General features: G+C 50.2%; 1 protein-coding gene across 3 annotated transcripts in view; it reads left to right on the forward strand.

Annotated features, from left to right (window-relative positions):
- LOC144145842 (protein spitz-like) overlaps window positions 1–17714 on the forward strand; it is a 177136-nt gene that overhangs the window by 44746 nt on the left and 114676 nt on the right. Inside the window, exon 1 of one of the 3 annotated variants that reach the window (XM_077677651.1) lies at window positions 2564–2705. The exons of the other annotated variants lie outside the window; for them this stretch is intronic. The gene's annotated coding sequence lies outside the window, so the exon portion shown is untranslated. Of the gene's footprint in view, window positions 1–2563; window positions 2706–17714 lie in introns of those variants that run through there. 3 annotated transcript variants of the gene reach the window in all.

Raw genomic sequence — 17714 nt, forward strand, 5'->3', positions numbered from 1 at the left:
TGTGTATATATATATATATATATATATATATATATATATATATATATATATATATATATATATATATATATATATATATATATATATATATATTGACCGCTGTAGTTTCACACTAAGTGAATCAGTATAGTACTGACTGCATTTCAAGCGTACTACCACCGTTCCTGAAAATTTTGGGGGGGAATCTAGAAACTGGTTAGCGCTTAGGATGTTATTTATTTATTTATTTATTATTTTATTTGCGTGATTGTGGAGTTTGAGCGTGTGCCGAGTGACAACGAGAATGAAATCTGGGCTGGAGGGAGAACATTAGCACGTGGAGGAAATTGTGTGTAAGGCATACTTGCTTTTAACGGCTGTCTCAGTTGGTCTGTGTTTGGCAACATCGTTTCACCTATTGTGGTAGTGGCGCGCTGTTGTGCCTAGCCTCATTATTTTTCATGGTTTTGCATATGATGCTGCCTGTTGTCCGCCTTTCACTTACAGTTAGGCCCACTCTTAACGGACACAGTGCAAAATAAATGAAAAAAAAAAAAAAAAAACATAGAAACGTTGGTTCCGATCCTTCAATGCGTATACTCGGCTTGCGAAAGTTTAAACATTTCCCACCTTGTCGGTCTGTCGTGTAACCGCAAGTGATAGCCTTGATTACGCCACTTCAGACAGTAACATCATCAGTGTCCTCACTTGAGTGGTTTTACATCTACCGACGGACGGCATGAGTGAGGCTCGCGGTAAAGAGTGCCGCCGGCCGTAAACACGTTCCTCGAGTTGTGTATGAAAACAGTTCTCATGATAGGCTAGCTGGGTTACGTCAACGTGCCAATGCGAGGTGCAACGTACCGTCAATGATTCGTCGACGTACCGCTGTACGAGTTCGGTTTTTGCTATTCTGGCTTTTCCCCCGAAGCTACATTTGGCCTAGTGCCCATTTTGTTTGTTTCGAATTGGTTTAAACCTGCGACAGCTTTGCTGGTGTGGGTTTTATCCTCGTTTTTTTTAATTAAATATTTGTTTTGAATCGAAGCTCTCTGTGCCTCTCTGATGGCGTTCGATATCGCTACATAACGCACTGCAGGAAAGCCAACTTTACTCAGTGGTTTCAGGAAACTATGAAGCTGATTGGGAAAGCACACCAAGCGTCATAAGAAAAAAAAAAAAACGCTTCCCGTGGCCGGAATCGAATCTGGATCTCGCGCATTATGAAGCCGACTTCTATCCGACTGTGCCATTATACGACACGGTCGGAGCAGTTTGGATTTTAAAGCGAAGTTTTCTTTGTCTCACCGATGCCGACCGTTATTTTTACGAGTGGGCGACGAACAGTTTGACACTTCCGCGACGTTTTGGGGCGTCACGTGAAGTAATTTCGTACTGATATTTTTGTTTGTTTGTATACTTGATTAGCGGTTTGGTGGTGCTGTTTCTTTTGTCGCTGTTTTGGTGTGGGTGTTTTTGCGTTGTGCCAAGCGGAGTTGATTACGCCGAGGAATCCTTCCGAACACGTGCCCATCCTCGTGTGCATGCTTTGACTCACCTGCTCATTATTATTTTTTCTCTATTGTTTAAATGCTAGCTATATTTGGGTGGTCAAGTGTCTTGATGTTAATGCAGTAGCGCGGAGCCAGTAAGAAAAAAAAAAGAAGGTGTGGCTTTGTCTCATGCCGTAGTACAGATAAGCGACTGTTACGTTGTTCGAGTGGCGTGATGGCAGCTGCGTATAACCGTTTCGTCCTCTTCTGACATAGACCCACTTGGCTGCACGAAAGAAAACGTGTGACGGACTCCAAGTAAGCATTCTTGCCCTACAGCGGCCGGTTCAAACTACGTATTCATTTGCATTAGAAACCGAGCTCGCGAAGGCGTGGGGGGAAGTTCGTGTGCAGCATAGTATACTGCTGCTCTATATATCAGGCTTGCCTATCGATTCAAGTGTCCTCAAACTGCGGTGAACGTGCTGTTTGCTGGCCAAGTTTTGTTACACGCGCCGCGTGGCTTGTGTACGCAAGCTGTAGCAGTCTGTGAGTGTTGAAGATGTGCTTCTGAACGAAAAAAAGGAAGGAACAGAACAGGAAAGGCAGGGAGGTTAACCAGGGAACTGTCAGGTTTGCTACCCCACACATGGGGACGGGGATGCGGGAATTGAAAGGGAAAGGGAAAGAAATGACCTAGGTACATATTGAAAGAGATAAATTAAAACAGGAAGAAAATTAGAAAAGCACACAGCGTGGCCATGGGAAGTACAAAGACTGTACGAAGCATGCACAGAACTAATGTACGGGACTAACGCGGTAAACTTACAAACATGGTGAACGAAGGACTAGGCGTGTGGTTGGTTTCCCAACCGCTGACGAATGACTCGCCTTCTGTCGTCCATGCTGTCTGGCTAAAAGAGAAGTGCGAGTCCAGTTTTTAGTTGCGTCATTTGCGTGTCGACTGAGTGAAGCGGAAACACAAGTGAGCGTGCAACGTTCAGGACGTTCTGCGCACGCGCAGTTTGGTCGACTTTCCCCTCCGCGCGTGTCGAAAACGCCTGATGAAAACAAATCAACAGGACACATAGGAACACGTACACTTGCGGCACTTGCTCGACACCGTGCTCGCAAACCGTGTGCGTGCCAGAAGAGTGCGACCATGCTGATCTCCTCCGGGCCACCGCTTCTTTGGCACGGCGCGATGGCATGCGCTTCCACGTGGAGTTAATGGTAAGCATCGGACGTTCCGCTAGCGTAGAAATTAGGGCTTTGTGGTTTTACAGCTAAGCTGTCTATGGTTGGGATGTGGGGTTCGATGTCGTCCGTGTGGATTAATGCAGTGGGGGAAAGCTAGCTTACAAAGGCCACGCTTTCCCCGACTATGACCCAGGGCCTTCATATTTTGATATAGGGCGGCTCATATTGCCCCCGTAAGAATATCTTCCTAACAATGCATTTATGCTAGAAGTAAAGACGACTTAAGGGCTATCGATGTTGGACAGCTTGAAAATACCAAGCTTACATTGGTAGGGTCCCAAGGCCTTCATATTTTGACATAGATTGCTTATATTGCCCTTGGGAACATTTCTTCTTAGCAGTGCAGTTAGGTGTAGAAGTGAAGCCGACTTTATGGAAAATTGGTGTACGCCTGGTCTTTGTAAGCTGGCTTTCCCACGTGAAGGGTTGCACAGTGAAGCATACTCATAAGGAAAAAGCGATGCCAACGGGACCCGATAACGGCGACGCCAGTGAAATAGTCCGCAGCGTGCGTCCGGCGATCATGCGTCCGACGAGCGTGCACATAAGCGACGAGCGAGTACCGACGATTGATATCGGGAGTCATAGAATGCCACAAAGGGCCTTCGGCGCCCGCGTGCCAACTTGGAAGAGTTGAAGGATCGTCATTACGGCGCTAGCTGAAACTTGTGAGACAGATTGTGGTTCGACTATGACCTGCCCTCGGACACGAAATTCCGACACTCTCTCGCCCGGGAAGCACTGCGTTAACACCCCCCAACGCACGCAGCTAGAATCCTTCACAGGGTGGATTGACCGGTGAATTTTACTGATTAACCTTACGATCAGTTTTCAGTGCTTTAATCGGTGTTAAATGTTGTAGTCAGTTCATTTGTTAAAGGCCAACTGCACTCAAAATTTCGACTTCTTGAAAACCCTATTTCCGTATAGTCTGCTTAAAAAGAAAGCAACATGCCAAATACAACAGCTGAAATACGCACGTGGACGCCGCAAGCGGCCAGCAAAAATCGGCGATTTTGAAACTGAAACCGAGGAGAGCGCGGCCATTGCAGTGACGTTGCAGCCGTCCAGCGAGCGGCCGGACGGTCACCAGTTCGGGAGAATGTCTGTGCGCAAGCTCTACGCGCGCACGGGGCAGCAGAGCTCAGAGCTCGACCGGTTCTCCCGCTGCGTGGCTGGCCAGAGGAAAAAGCCACCGTCGGCTGGAACGTCAGAGGCGCGTCATGCCTGTTTACGCGATCCGCCGGCAGGTGCAGAGTGGTCTGCGGCGGAGCTTTTTTAAACGCTTCTGACTGATTAACGAGGCGTTTCACGGGGCTACCACTTGTGTCCCAGCTTATTTGGGGGTACTTACTACGCATTAAAAATAAATTTGGCCGAGGTGAAATTTGAGTGCAGTTGGCCTTTAAACGCCGGGGAGCCAAGGGGAAAGGGGGCACTTTTAAAAGTTCTGTGCGCTCGCTATACACGCATTATTAACGCGTCTTTCGGCTCAGCTAGATCTCCAGTCGCAACGGAAATTGGGAAGAGTGGGCACGTTTACATGTTTTCCCGAGAAGCTACGACCTGTAATTAGCGAGCTCAGCATTCATGTTTCCATTAGCGCTTTTCAGGTTGGTGAGAATGTTAAGACAACCTTCTTATTAACGCAGTGATTTGCTAAGACAGTTTGCCCACACTGACCCTCCTCTACAACAAGGAGGCAGGCGACAAACAGATGCTCCTGCGTCTGACTGGCAGCACTGTGTTTCACCCGAATAACGGACGTGTCCTGTACGCGAGGCGGCGCTTTCCTGTCCCAGCCCTTTCATCCCCTGGTTCTCCTACTCCGTTTGTGTTATGGTCGACGACCTCTTCTGGTCTTTGGCTTGCCTCCGTGTGGCTTGTGTCCTGCGGGGAATTCTCATTCAGGCTCTATGAGGCAGGGAAGCTCAGACAGGCAGAGGCCTATTTGCTTCTGCCTGTCTGAGAATCATCCGTGGTGTGCAGTGCCGTACGCAGTTTCCCTCTTCAGGTATGGTCGGACCCCGAAGGAAAAAGGAGAGAACAGGAAAGAAACCAGACAAGAAAAGTCAGTCAAAAATTAAATACGAAAACTTCGAGATCCACTTCAATTTTGATGTTGTTCGGGGTAATGACAAAGTGGCCGTTGTGGTGAAAGCACACATCGAAGCCCGTAAGCTTGGTGCATCGCTACTTTGATAATGGGCGAGCTCAGTTCCCTCTTATGCGTGCGCCAGCGTGCGCAAGTAATCGACCTTGCATAGCGATAGGATAAGCTGGCGGTGTGATTTTTTTTAAAACACAATGTTCATCATCAGCAGCAGAAACCTATTTGTGTTCACTGGAGGGCGACGGTGTCTCCGAGTCATTTCTAGCTTCTCCTATCGCGAAATTTTCGAGTCCTTTCTTGCACCCTAAATCCCTATTTCATGCCTCCGGGGAGCCCTTTGTCTTGCCCTATTACGTTTACCGTTCGTTGGCAGCCATTCCATAACACGGATGTTTCACGTCCACATATAAACGACAATCGACCAACGGGTCGCTTAATCCATCAAAGCGGGGTTGAAATCCCTCTGGTGCTTCTTGTTGACTTCACGAAATGTGCTTGAATCTTTCGGCGCTCGCTGGGACGGGGCAGTCGGCAGCGCATAGGCAAAGTGGTATGTATACGTGAGACGTCGTCGGCTGCACCGTTTCCGTCCCGAGCCATACGGCAGGCGCCGTACGTGCGTGAATCTGGGAGCGGAGTGCCGGAGGTGCCCAGGCGGCGGATGGGCCCGATTGCTTTCGCTGTTCTCGCGCACGCAATGCCGCACGCACCTAGCGTTCGCAGGTAATCCGACGAGCGCCTTCCTGCCGCTCGCACTATTGCAGCTGCCCCTCTCCCCGATCGCTCGGGTGTCCGCCGATCGTCGTCGCGTGCGTGCGAGACAGGATGTGTGCGGGCAGCCATGCGACGCACGCGCAGGCAGGCAGGTTGCGTCCGATGAGACGTCCGCGAGGCGTTCACGGCGGCGCCCTCTTCTGTGTGTCACGGGGCCACGGTGCGCATCCTGCTGCGATAGCGGCACCCGCTGACGTACTATCGATGGCGCGCTCCGGCGTCGTCCTGCCGCCTTGTGTGACGTCATCCCTGAGCTTCACCTTCCCCGCCCTTAAACGGCACTGTTTCCTTTTATGGAAGAAAACTTGGTTGGAGTGCCGACCGAAACACACTGAACCCCGTTAGGAATGAAATCATAACAGGTCGCCGACCTGACCCGCCGCGGTGCCATGGCTCGAGATCAGTGGCTAAGGCGTTGTGCTGCTGAGCACGAGGTCGCGGGTTCGATTCCCGGCCGCAGCGGCCGCGTTTCTGATGGAGGCGAAAAGTAAAAATGCTTGTGTGTTCGAGATTTCAGCGCCCGTTCAAGATCCCCATGGGGTCAAAATTAATCCGGAGCCCTCCACTACGGTGCGCCTCATCGCCTGCGTCGCGTCGGCGCGTTAAACCGTACAATCAATCAATCGAGGTCGCCGACCTCGTAGGAATACTTCGAGGTAGCCATTGCGCACGAACCCTCCAATCACTGCCGTAGCGGGGGCAATATTCCGTACTGATTGAGCGTGGGAAATGGTAGCTAATAGTGCTAATAGTGCACACGCTGCGGGCCACGTCATGCGTTTCTTCGGTGCATAATTGCGCAACTTCAATCATGCCGCCATGTACCACGCGACACTGGATAGATGATGCTGTGTGGAGGGCTCGGAGAGAGAGATTCCGGTGTAACGTAGTATTTTGGTTACATACTGCCGCTACTGTAGCATGAAGATTGCAGTGAAGAAGTCGAAACGTTGAAGAGGTTTTAAAGGTTAACTTGTTTAATTTAGTGATGACATTGGTGACATTTAGCACATACGAACTTGAAACAATTACACTTATTACAAAGATTAAAAAGACAGTCAAAGATTAAGGGTACTTAGCGGGACATAGTTGGCGGGCGAATGGCTCCCGGCGGGAGGGCACGACGACCGGCAGCCATAGGTCGGCAAAACAGAAAGAACTCACTCAAACTCAATCACAATTTTTTTCATTCACGCTGTACTCAATCAAACTCAGACTCAAAAAGTTCGTCTGTTCACAAAATCACTCGTACTCACTCATCAAATACTCATTTGTAATCGTACTCACTTGTACTCAAACTCATTTGTCCTCACGAGTATTCGTACTCAATCTGTACTCATGAGTACTGAATCTGTACTCATGAGTACTCACTCTGTACTCATGAGTACTCACTCTGTACTCATGAGTACTCAATCTGTACTCATGAGTACTCAATGAGTACTACTGCTCATGAGTAATACTCATGAGTAATACTCATTTTTCACTCATGAGTACTACTCATTCTGCACTCATGAGTACTACTCATTCTGCACTCATGAGTACTCAATTTGTATTACTCACGAATAATCAACTTATCTGCACTGTTAGCTAGGTCGTAGCTCGAATGAAAGACTAAGTAGAAAAAATAAATTGTTTAATTGATTAGAAAAACACAGGTTACATATAAATCAGGACAGAGGGAGAAAACGTCTGACGCGGTGCACTGTCGTTGGGCGACTTACTGCGCGAAGGCAAGTACATGTGACAAAGCAAAACGGAACGTAAGCACTCGCGTTGCGTCTGGTGTCTCCTCTTGTTCTCAGGCCGGGTCAGGCTCAGGGGAGCCCGGGGGTTGTCGGTGCAGCCGTGGCCGTAAACTGCGTTTTTCTGCGTGTCTTCTGGTGGCAGCTTCTGTCGTCCGTTTTCTTGTTTGCACTACTGTTTGCACTACTGTACTCAGGAGTGCATATACTCAAGAGTGCAAGCACTCGCAAAAACAGTATTCATGAGTATTGTACTCATGAGTGCTGTGTACTCATGAGTGCTGTGTACTCATGAGTACTCATACTCATTAGTACTCAAACTCATGAGTACTCATACTCATGAATACTGTACTCACGAGTACTCATACTCATGAGTAGTGTACTCATGAGTACTGTACTCACGAGTAGTGGACTTATCCCTATACTCACTCGTCATCGTACTCACTATTTTTTTCTGGGTGTGTGATCACTCATCATCGTACTCACTCGTGAGTTTGAGTACAAATGAGTACAAATGAGTGTACTCACGAGTGAGTACGCCGACCTATGCCGGCAGCAAGCGGCTCTCCTGGTGTTGCTCTCTCTCAATCGCCAGAGGGGCCGCGTTATATTTGCTTTGGGGGGACGCATGGGGGGAAAAAGCGCATCCTAGCGTGTGCGGACTATCGGGAGCAAGTCTTAGGCACACCCGCAGCCAATCAGGAAGACGCTTCTAAGCTCCAATCAGACATGTCCCCGCCAAAGTGAAAAGGACCAAAAACACAGACACAAGGTTTCGACTCGAAAACGCGCGCTTGGAGAATTACGGGCGTAGAGCAAGTAGTTAGACAAAACGCACTAAAGTAAACAGGGGAAAAGGGAAGGTCGTCGGAAGAACACAACGGCCCGCGTAGGCGCGCAACGGGGGGTCGGAGACGCCAGTGCGTGCGGTAACAGAGGCCGAGGCGAGGGTTCGCTTCCCCCAACAGCCGTCGTCTCCCGGTCGGCCGACGGGCCGACACACGCACCGGAGCCGTTTCTCAGAAAAATAGGGGGCCACGGCCCAGCCGCGTCCGAAGCGCTTTCGCACACAACATTTTGGAGGAAGAGCCCTGGCTGTGGGCAGAACTTAAAAAACAACCAGAAAACATCAAGAGATCTCCGCTTCGCGACACCGGTATAGTAGTTTAGCATATCGCTATCTGCTTTGCGCGCGTCATCTGCGCATGTGTAGTTGGCGGGATCCCGGCGTGCTAAGTTAATGTTCTTGTCCTATATGTTCAGCAGTAGTTGTAAACTGAAAATAGATGACTTAGAAGCTGTGTATGTGGCGTTTTCTTTTGGGAAACTGACGTGATTAAACGACTTTTAATTTGTCAGATGCCAGTCAAAAGACGCAAACAAAGCTAGGCGATTGGAATGGCTAAAATTTTGTTCCCCTGTTTTGGTTAAGGAGTCGTAATGGCATGCTTAGGCCGGGTTCAGGCTGTTGTCGCAACTGTCGTAATATCTTTAAATAATGACGTCATTGGACGTCTCAGCCAACCGAACTGCATGAAACGCCGTTTTTTACGTCCATAGCGCACGATACGGCTGTTACGTCGGTAGTCTAAACATAGCATTAGTGTCACCAGAGTACTTCAATGCTTTACATGCTGCGGTGATTACAGCAATGGCAGGGAGCACTTCAGTGGGTACACTGATTGACAGTCTCTTACGTTAAAGCGCAATTCAAAAAGAGGCCGCAGGTAGTAGCAGTTCATGGCATATTGCGGTATCTTTTTTCGACAATTTCGGAAACAGTTTATCAGTTCTAGTAACCCCTCCCCTCGTATTCTCTGTGGCTTTCATACGCCAAGGTTACAAGTGCTGTAAAGTTATTACGGGAGGACATAAATCTCTCGTTATTTGGGAAACACCTTCAATTCGCGATAAATAATTTTCAATAAAAAAATTCAGCACAATAATAGAATATTTTGAATGGTAAATATTGGTTGAATCTTCTTCCCTTCAGACTCTGTAAACAGGAAAACTTTTTTCAGAGGTCTCGATGTGATTGCCTTGCGTATATTAAAAGCTTGGCAAGTTGAAGTTAATCACATGTTGGGTTGTGGAGAATCACCCGTTCACAGTTTCGTTTACAGCCCCCTGCCATTTCCCACTCCTAATTTTCCGGGCTCGGGAGGGAGAGGAAGAGTTGACACTGACATTGGTCCTGCCTGTCGTAAAATACGAACTGTCGATAATCATTTTCCGTACATAAGACACACGTTAATATTGCGCCACTTCCAGTGTCTGCTGCCACCACGGAAACCTGGCGTTGTAACGCCCTTGCAGAACAACAGAACTGGTGAAAACGGATATAAGATTATGTAGAGGGATCCTTCGGCGCTCCGACGTTGTTGCTTTTTCTTTTTTCGTTGGTTCTGGTTCTTTTTTTTTTGTCAGGTATGTTTTTTTTTTATGTTCTCTGGCCCTTTTGTTCGTCATGGGTCGTATACCCCCTCCCCCGTACCTCCCCCTTCGGTCCGACACTAAGTCGTGCGTACACCACTGCCCATGTACGAGGGTCATTTGATTACCACTATCATGTTATCGTTCCTCCGACTTCATAATGCGGCGTGACATTTCACGAAGCCCGCGTGAGGTTGAGCACACAGGCGCGGTGGCCCGCTCGTCGTCTTCACTGAGACCGGTCCACCGCCACTTTTTGTGCACATTCAGGCATGTTTAGTGAAGCCAGCAGGCTGCAGCCTCCAGGAACATGTTCGGTGGGGAAGCGAAGAGCCCTAAAGTCGTCTAGCGCGCAAACATTTTTGTAAAGCTACAACTGGTCTCATTGGAATATGTACATTCCTTGAATGCCGGTAGCTTGAATGAATGAATGAATTTATTGTTGAAATGGGAAAGGAAAGACCACCAGCAAGCGTAGTTTGTCTCACGTAAGGGTGGACACCTGAACGCCTGCTGGTGTGGGGGTGTGGGGAATGGGGAAAACAGGAGACAGGAAGGGGATCAGAGAGAGAAGGGGAGGATACACATATATATATATACATATATACAGGACTAATAATTACATATATGTACAATATATACAAGACTAAAGACTCAACAAATACACAACACTATATATAGAATACTAAGGACTAAACGCCAAGAACACTAAGAAAAAAAAAACTACACACGCACACGCACGCACGCGCTCACGCGCGTGTGCTTCATGGACTCTGTCCCGCTCTCCGGCACTGCCCGTCGGCAACAGAATCTCTTCGAGGGCCCGAGCCCTTCCCCTGAAGGCCGCCAACAGTTCAGCCCTCCCTGCCGCAAACTGGGAGCACTTGAGGACCAAATGCGGCAGGGTCTGGATGGCCGCCCGGCAGTGCTGGCACGACGGGTCGTCGACCAGCTCCAGGCGGTGTTTTCGCTCGGCCGTCAACACGCAACCCACGCGGAGACGCCGGACAGCCGAGCGTTGCTGTCGTGGTAGCCGTGTGGCCCGCACGGGTGGTGGGGCCTCTCCAGCGGCCAACCTCGGGTCTGAGTGCTGGGCCCGCACATGCCGATGGGTCAGCAGGCGGGCGTCATCCGCAACTGCCTGGGCCGCCGTGGGCGAAGGGGGCAGCTCGTGGGCGTCGGCGGCCAGCTCGTCCGCCCGCTTGTTGCCTTCTAGCCCAATGTGGCCTGGCACCCACTGCAGTCGCATGCGAGCTCCCCGTTCAGCCAGCCGTGCAACCTTGTCCCGCATGGCCCGCACCAGGAGTGAGCGCTGGTCGCCCTCCTGGATCCGCAGCAGGGCCACCTGGGAATCGCACAGCAAGGCGCAGCGCTCGGGGGGTGGCTCCAGTTCCAGTAGGTGGTCCAGGCCAAGTCTTACGCCCACCACTTAGGCCGTGGCGGATGACGCGGCGTAGTGCAGCCGGGCCTGCTTGGTGGCCTCGCCAGAATTGCTGCCGCTGTGGCCGAACCGTGCCTCTGCCGCACGGGGCCGTCTGTGCAGACCAGGGTGGCTCTCCAGGTTGCCCCACACGACGGCCGTGGGCTAGCTGCAGCTGCCTGCAGTGCGACGTCCGCCGCTTGCTGCGCAGGCCCGGGATCTGCACGTGCACCTCGGCCACCAGGGCATCGGAGCGGCTGGCAGGGGGCCCGCTTGCACGGGGCCCACCATCTGCTCATACAGGGCCAGCATGCGCCCCATGCGCGAGTGGTGGAGTGTGCGCAGCCGCTTTAGCAAGAGAAGGCGGGGGCTGCCCCCCTCGGCCCGCCGCAGCCCGTCAATGTGACCTAGGGTCAATGTGACCGCGCGTCGACCGTTAATGGCAGTACTTTCCTAGCTTCAGTGACTTTAGTGCATGTGCCCCAGCACAGCGCCCCTTGTGTGTCCCCCCCTCTTCGTTATTGTCTTCCTCAGCGCTGTACGTTTGTTACAATGTACCGACAAGTTCAAACTATACCACTCTTTTCAACGGCGACTTTTTTTCTCAAATCTGTCGTAAGACTTAAGTTCCGAATCGCTTTTTGCTGAGCAATTATGTCGTTCTTCGGAGCTAGTGCTGAGGTCAAGATGTTTTGCAGGTGGTGGAAAGGATTCCAGTGCTAGGGGGCGGGGACCTTTCTTATTAAGCTACGCAAGGAAACCTTGCCAGTGAAAACATGGATGTCAATGAAAGGGTTATTTTTGTCGTGGGGGGCTGATTGCTTTCTTTGTAAAAAATGACCGACGGTTCGGCTACGCCAATCGCGGAACATCGTGGTTGTTGGTCTTTTTTGGTTATCCTATTCTGTCATTTTAATCAGTCTAGCAACCACTTGGGAGTGGTCGGACGCAGGTTGAGCTTGGTGTCGGTTGCGCTGTCGTTCAGCTCGACGAGCACGGCTCTGGGCATTGATATCGGTCAGTGCGAGACGATAAAGGCGAACCCCCCGCGGTGGCTTAGTGGCTAAGGCGTTGCGCTGCTGAGCACGAGGTCGCGGGTTCGATTCCCGGCCGCGGCGGCCGCTTTTCTGATTGAGGCGAAAAGCAAAAAACTCCCGTGTGTACGAGATTTCGGCGCACGTCAAAGATCCCCAGGTGGTCAAAATTAATCCGGAGCCCTCCACTACGGCGCGCCTCATCGCCTGCGTTGCGTCGGCGCGTGAAACCCTACAATCAATCAAAATCAACGATAAAGGCGGTGTAAGTGATTCACGATCCCGGCTATATGTGCACTAACCTCCTATCGGTACCGTCGTCCTCTGTGCATTTTGTGCAGCTTACAGCGCCCTCTCTTGACGCGTGCAACAGCCGCAGCGTTCAGCATGCCCGACGCCCCGGGGGGTCTCCTGCAGGAACTTATTTTAGATGCAAAGCATCTCTTAGTCGAGGCTCTGTCGTCCGGGGTCCGGCGTCCACACCTCTCCTCCTCTCCACAACAGCTGTGATAACGCCGCTCTCTCTCTCCTCCTCCTCTCCACACCACCTGTGCGATAGCGCGCGCGCTGCTCCTCCTCTCCCCTCCTCCTCTCCACTTCAGATAACCAGGTCCGCGCCGCTGCTCCCTTCAGTTGCAGGGATGCCAGGTTGGGCTATAAATAGCCAAATTGGGCTACTTGATTTTGTAGTTGGCGGGAAAAATTGGTAGTTGGCTATTTGGCTATTTTTGGGCTATTCTGTATTACATCCTAAAGTCTTAAAATGCTTTGTTTTATACTTGTCGACCCACCACTTTTGGGCTGGCTCGAAAGAAAAAGTAAACGAATCAGTCACAGCAGGAATGTGGTGCGAGCTCGTTAATTTCCTGGATGCCAAAAAAATTGGGCCCATCTCCCCGCGAGGGGGACTAGAGTAAATGCGTCGCATAGGAGGTGGGTGTATTGCGTTAACGTTTAGTGTTTGGGGAGTTGGTGGTAGTGAATGCGTTGTATCAGCAGCTTCTTGACGTAGTTTGAATGAGTCAAGGATATAAGGCGCGTTCGTAGCCTTTCATTCTGTGTCGGTTTTGTGGCGCAGTGGGAAGAGCACCATGTACCTCGCGTTCCGCCCACAGGTAGTGAATGCGTTGTATCAGCAGCTTCTTGACGTAGTTTGAATGAGTCAAGGATATAAGGCGCGTTCGTAGCCTTTCATTCTGTGTCGGCTTTGTGGCGCAGTTGGGTAGAGCACCATGTACCTTGCGTTCCGCCCGCAGGGTTGTGGGATCGAAACCAGGCGCCGATAAGTATTATTTTTTTATATAGTGTAGGGGGAGGGGAGCGGACCTGTTGTTGAGAGCGAGGAGGGTAGCGTGATGCGGGAGAGGAGGAGTGGAGGATAGGGCGCGCCTGCGCGCTGAGCTGTTGCGGACGCACGGCGGACGCTACATGTGAGTTAAAGAAATGCTCTGCATTTAAAACAGCGCTGGTGCCCGAATGTTTCCATTGCTGTCGCAACTAGCCATTTCATTGCTCACGCTGCCAGTGTCCAATGCTGCAGTAAAACGAGAGTTCAGTCAAGCCACTCTAACAAAAACTGACTTGTGGAACCGAATGTCCATAGAAACTTTGGAGAACATTCTACATGTAAAATTTGGTTAACGAGAAGTGGAAAGTGTTGTAAGGACACCATGCGACATATTTTTGGATCGTTTCAATACCACCGCGATGTACACTGGTGGAGCTGTTTGTACTCCAAACTGATGTTTGGTTATATAACTTGCACCCATTCTGTAAATATGTCAAACTTTTAGCAGTAGTCAGCTGAATAAACGTTTCAAATGAATGCTGTGTGCAGTTTTTTTTTTTGGCTATTTGGGCTATTTCAATATGTCAAAAATTGGCTACTTTTGGGCTATGCAGTGCAAAACATTTGGCGGGTTACTCTCCCAGAACCTGGCATCCCTGTTCAGTTGCTGCTTTCTGTCGAGATAACACTGCGCCGTCCGATGAGCTGACAATAGACTTCAGAAGGGAAAAGGTTTGGGGGTGTTGGTTCATCGTCAGACGGAAAACAAGCGCTAATTAAAAACACAGGACGGGGAGTGGACGGGACGGGTTGAAAGTTAGTGCTTGTTCCGTCCACTCCTCGTCCTGTGTTTTTATTTAGCGCTTGTTTTCCGTCTGCTGTCAATAGAAGCCAACGATTCTGGCAGTGAACTGGCTGTCACGCCTTCAAGCAGCAACAACCAGTCCACTTCCAGAACCGCGAGCACCTCTGAAGGCAAGGCTGCGCAGAGGAGAGCTCGCGACGCAGAACGTAAACTCCAGCGTCGCGCAGCGGATCCCGCGCTTCGGGAACGCGAAGCCGCTTCGAAACGCCAGCGTCGAGCAGCGGATCCGGATGCCGTTCGTCAACACGACAACGCTTCGAAACGTCGCCGTCGAGCAGCGGATTCCTCGCTTCGAGAACGTGAAGCCGCTTCGAAATGGCAACGTCGAGCAGTGCAAACTCCGTGCAAAGCCGCGCAAACTCGTGCAAACTCGAGATGCTTTGCATCTCCTCAGGGTTCCCACGTGGGAAGATGGTGTAATTTTTTTTCTCAGTCGCGCGGCATTCGTTCCCTCTCGGACGTGGTGTTGTTTAGCAAAAGTCTTTCTGACTCTGTGCTTCTTCTCTGTGATCTTCGTTGACAGGCTTCACACTCCGACAGAACGACAGACGTGATTTTACGAGATTGGACATGTCGTGCTCGCGCGCTAAAGGCCTGAGAATGTTACACGTGCCCTCATCGACTGTCGGAACGCCGTGTTTTTGTGGCAAGCCTTGCGGCGCATCCTTAAAAATATACTTTCCACATTCTTCACGCAGACTCGCAGTTCTTGATGTCAGGCCACAGGTTGTACCGCATATATTTTTTTGTTCTGCTCTTGATGTCTGGTCAAAATTTCTACCGCATGGTTTTTCTTTCTGTTAGGCTTGCACAGTGTACGTGAGAACCGCCTAGATGTTAGCAACTCTGGGCTGAAACCACAGTGCGTAACTTGGTCGAACACGTTTGCCAACTCTGTGAAGTGTTTGTATACGGGAAGAGTATGGCGAAGATTTTCTCTCTATGAACGAATGTGCTGTTCTGTAAGTTCACTGAACGTCACCGCTAGCTAAAAGGGCAGTTCTCGTTCCCGCTCCGGCAGCAGCGAGGAGTATACGACGTAGGAACCGAAAATGCATTTTATTTTTCACATCAGCGAGGAAGGTGTCACAAGCATGCAGGCACGCATCCCGAAATTTTCAAAAGTTGGTTGGGCGCAGCTAGAAAAATTTTATGCCTAAACCATCACCGCGTCTGGCGGCTCCACTGGCGAATCGCGTGGCGACATGAAGACGGTGGAATGTATGTCTCATGCGGCCCTGGGTCGTCTCCCTGACGCTTTCCAGTTCCAGTGGTGCGCAAACCTTTTGTATGCAGCAGCGTGTATTTCCGAAGGCGTCGCTTTCTCTTTTGCATTGAATGTCGGCCGCTGAGACTTCGTCATGCGTTGTAGAGGGCCGACGAACGACGCGTTGCCACACACCTGTCGTTTGGCGCTGGCTGCCAAGAACAATGTCCGGCTCCAGCCCCGTATCCTTGTTGGGTGCGCATGGCGTAACCGGCGCCCTTGCGCGCTTATACGCGAACGCCAGGGGTGGTCGCGCACCGTCTGGCCCAACTCGCGAAAGCAGATTTCCGACATACGCGCAGTTTGGCCCGACTCGTTTCTTTTGGATGGAGCGCTCGTTCCCTCCTGCTTCAGAGCTGCGAATCTGCGCGCGTTCGCTTCAAAAACATTGTTCCAGACAGTGAGCAGCGTGTTTCTGACCCCCCGCATACAGTTACGTCCTTCTTGGAATTGCCTAACGTTGCAGTTAAACGAAAACAAAGGAAAAAAAAAAAAGGCATCGGCGCAATGGTAAAGAATGTCAGCATGCGCTTATTAAACATTAGGCCAAAGGTTCGGGCGTTCTGTTTGTGATCCGGCCTTGAACTCAACAATGGATTTTGTGTCGCCAGAAGAACTAATCTGTGTCACGTCGAGCGTTGTCGTTTACTGTATACGAGAGTGCTGTAGAGCGAGATCTTCGTTGGTTGTAATGCCTACACTCTTAGGCAAAAAGGACTAAAATAGGGACTAAAATACAGCCGTTAGTCTTCGCGGGCGACCGTTCATCTTCAAAGGGAGTATCTGCGGCAGAGTACGTGCCGTGTGCATAAATTCGGACTAACTGTTCGTCCCCGCCGATCTATAAGGAGTAACGGGAAGACGAAACGCATGCAGTTAGTCTCTTTGCTGCGTCGTTAATCCCCTAATGGCGTCGTCGTTGCCCTTTCGCGCATATGTCTGCGAACAGTTTTATATTTCCAAAACACAAGGCATTGCAGTCACTGGGTGCTTTAGATGGTGCCACGGGAGAAAATATTGATGTTAGTTATAAGAAAATCGCCTAGGGTTAGTAGAGCGGCGGGTAACGGCAAGGAGCGGCGAAGCGCGATTGTCATACGCTTCTCGGCGAGGTTATGTTGATACGCTGTGTTGCATTCGATTCGTGCGAGATAATAACGGCCAATGAAAGCTTTCAAGCGCCTTAACAGTAACTCAAAAATTAGTGACAGTAGCAAAAGTGGATTCCTGAGCGTAATGAATATGTATATGTTTAACAGACTAGAAAAAACGCATATTGCTGATGACAACTGCAAAACAAAAATGCTCGCTACAGGTAAGCGTCTCGAAGTTATCTTTTACACTCGGTACATAATTGCCTTGGGCACCAAAGCTATGACAATGCTGCAACTGCTGTAAAACCCGCTTGCATTGCGCGGTCGCAATCGTCTAGCGACGCGAATTTGGAGAATTCAGGCTAAGCAACACCAAATTCGCTTTCGCCGATGCAGGAAAATATGGCATGTTTCCTTATTCTGACACTCACACAGACGACACCTTTCACATACGTTACATAGAGCACTTAACATATGTATCGAACACTAAGAAAGCACTTAGCTTGCGCTAATTTGTGCGGAAACAAATGAGTCGTCCGATCGCCCAGCTACCTATCTCAACTAGGCGACGACGAGTTGATTGTTATTTACGAAAAAACTATGGTTGTGAGGCTCTACTTCGAATCGAACTGAGCAATAGTCCCTAAACCTAGCAAACCGCTAAGCGCAAGGCGCAAAACGCGGTCACGTTCGCTTGCACAGATAGAAATTCGGGCACCAGTTGCAATGGATCTGTTGCGTTATGCACAGAACTATACCCTGTACACTTGAATATTATCTGCCGCAGGAACCATCCGGCGGCGTGGTCTAGCGGATAGCGCGTCGGGTTCCTTGTGTAGAATTCCGGGCGTCGGGGGTTCGATCCCTGCCGGTGCTGGCGTTTTTTTCTTTTTTCTGCACTCTACGCAGTTCGTCCTTGGGGAGTATCGGAACGGACCATCCGGGTGGGGGA

Source organism: Haemaphysalis longicornis, unplaced genomic scaffold (assembly GCF_048455015.1).
Source record: "Haemaphysalis longicornis isolate Haplotype H1 unplaced genomic scaffold, Haemaphysalis longicornis Haplotype H1 scaffold_1, whole genome shotgun sequence".
Classification (NCBI taxonomy): Eukaryota; Metazoa; Arthropoda; class Arachnida; order Ixodida; family Ixodidae; genus Haemaphysalis; species Haemaphysalis longicornis.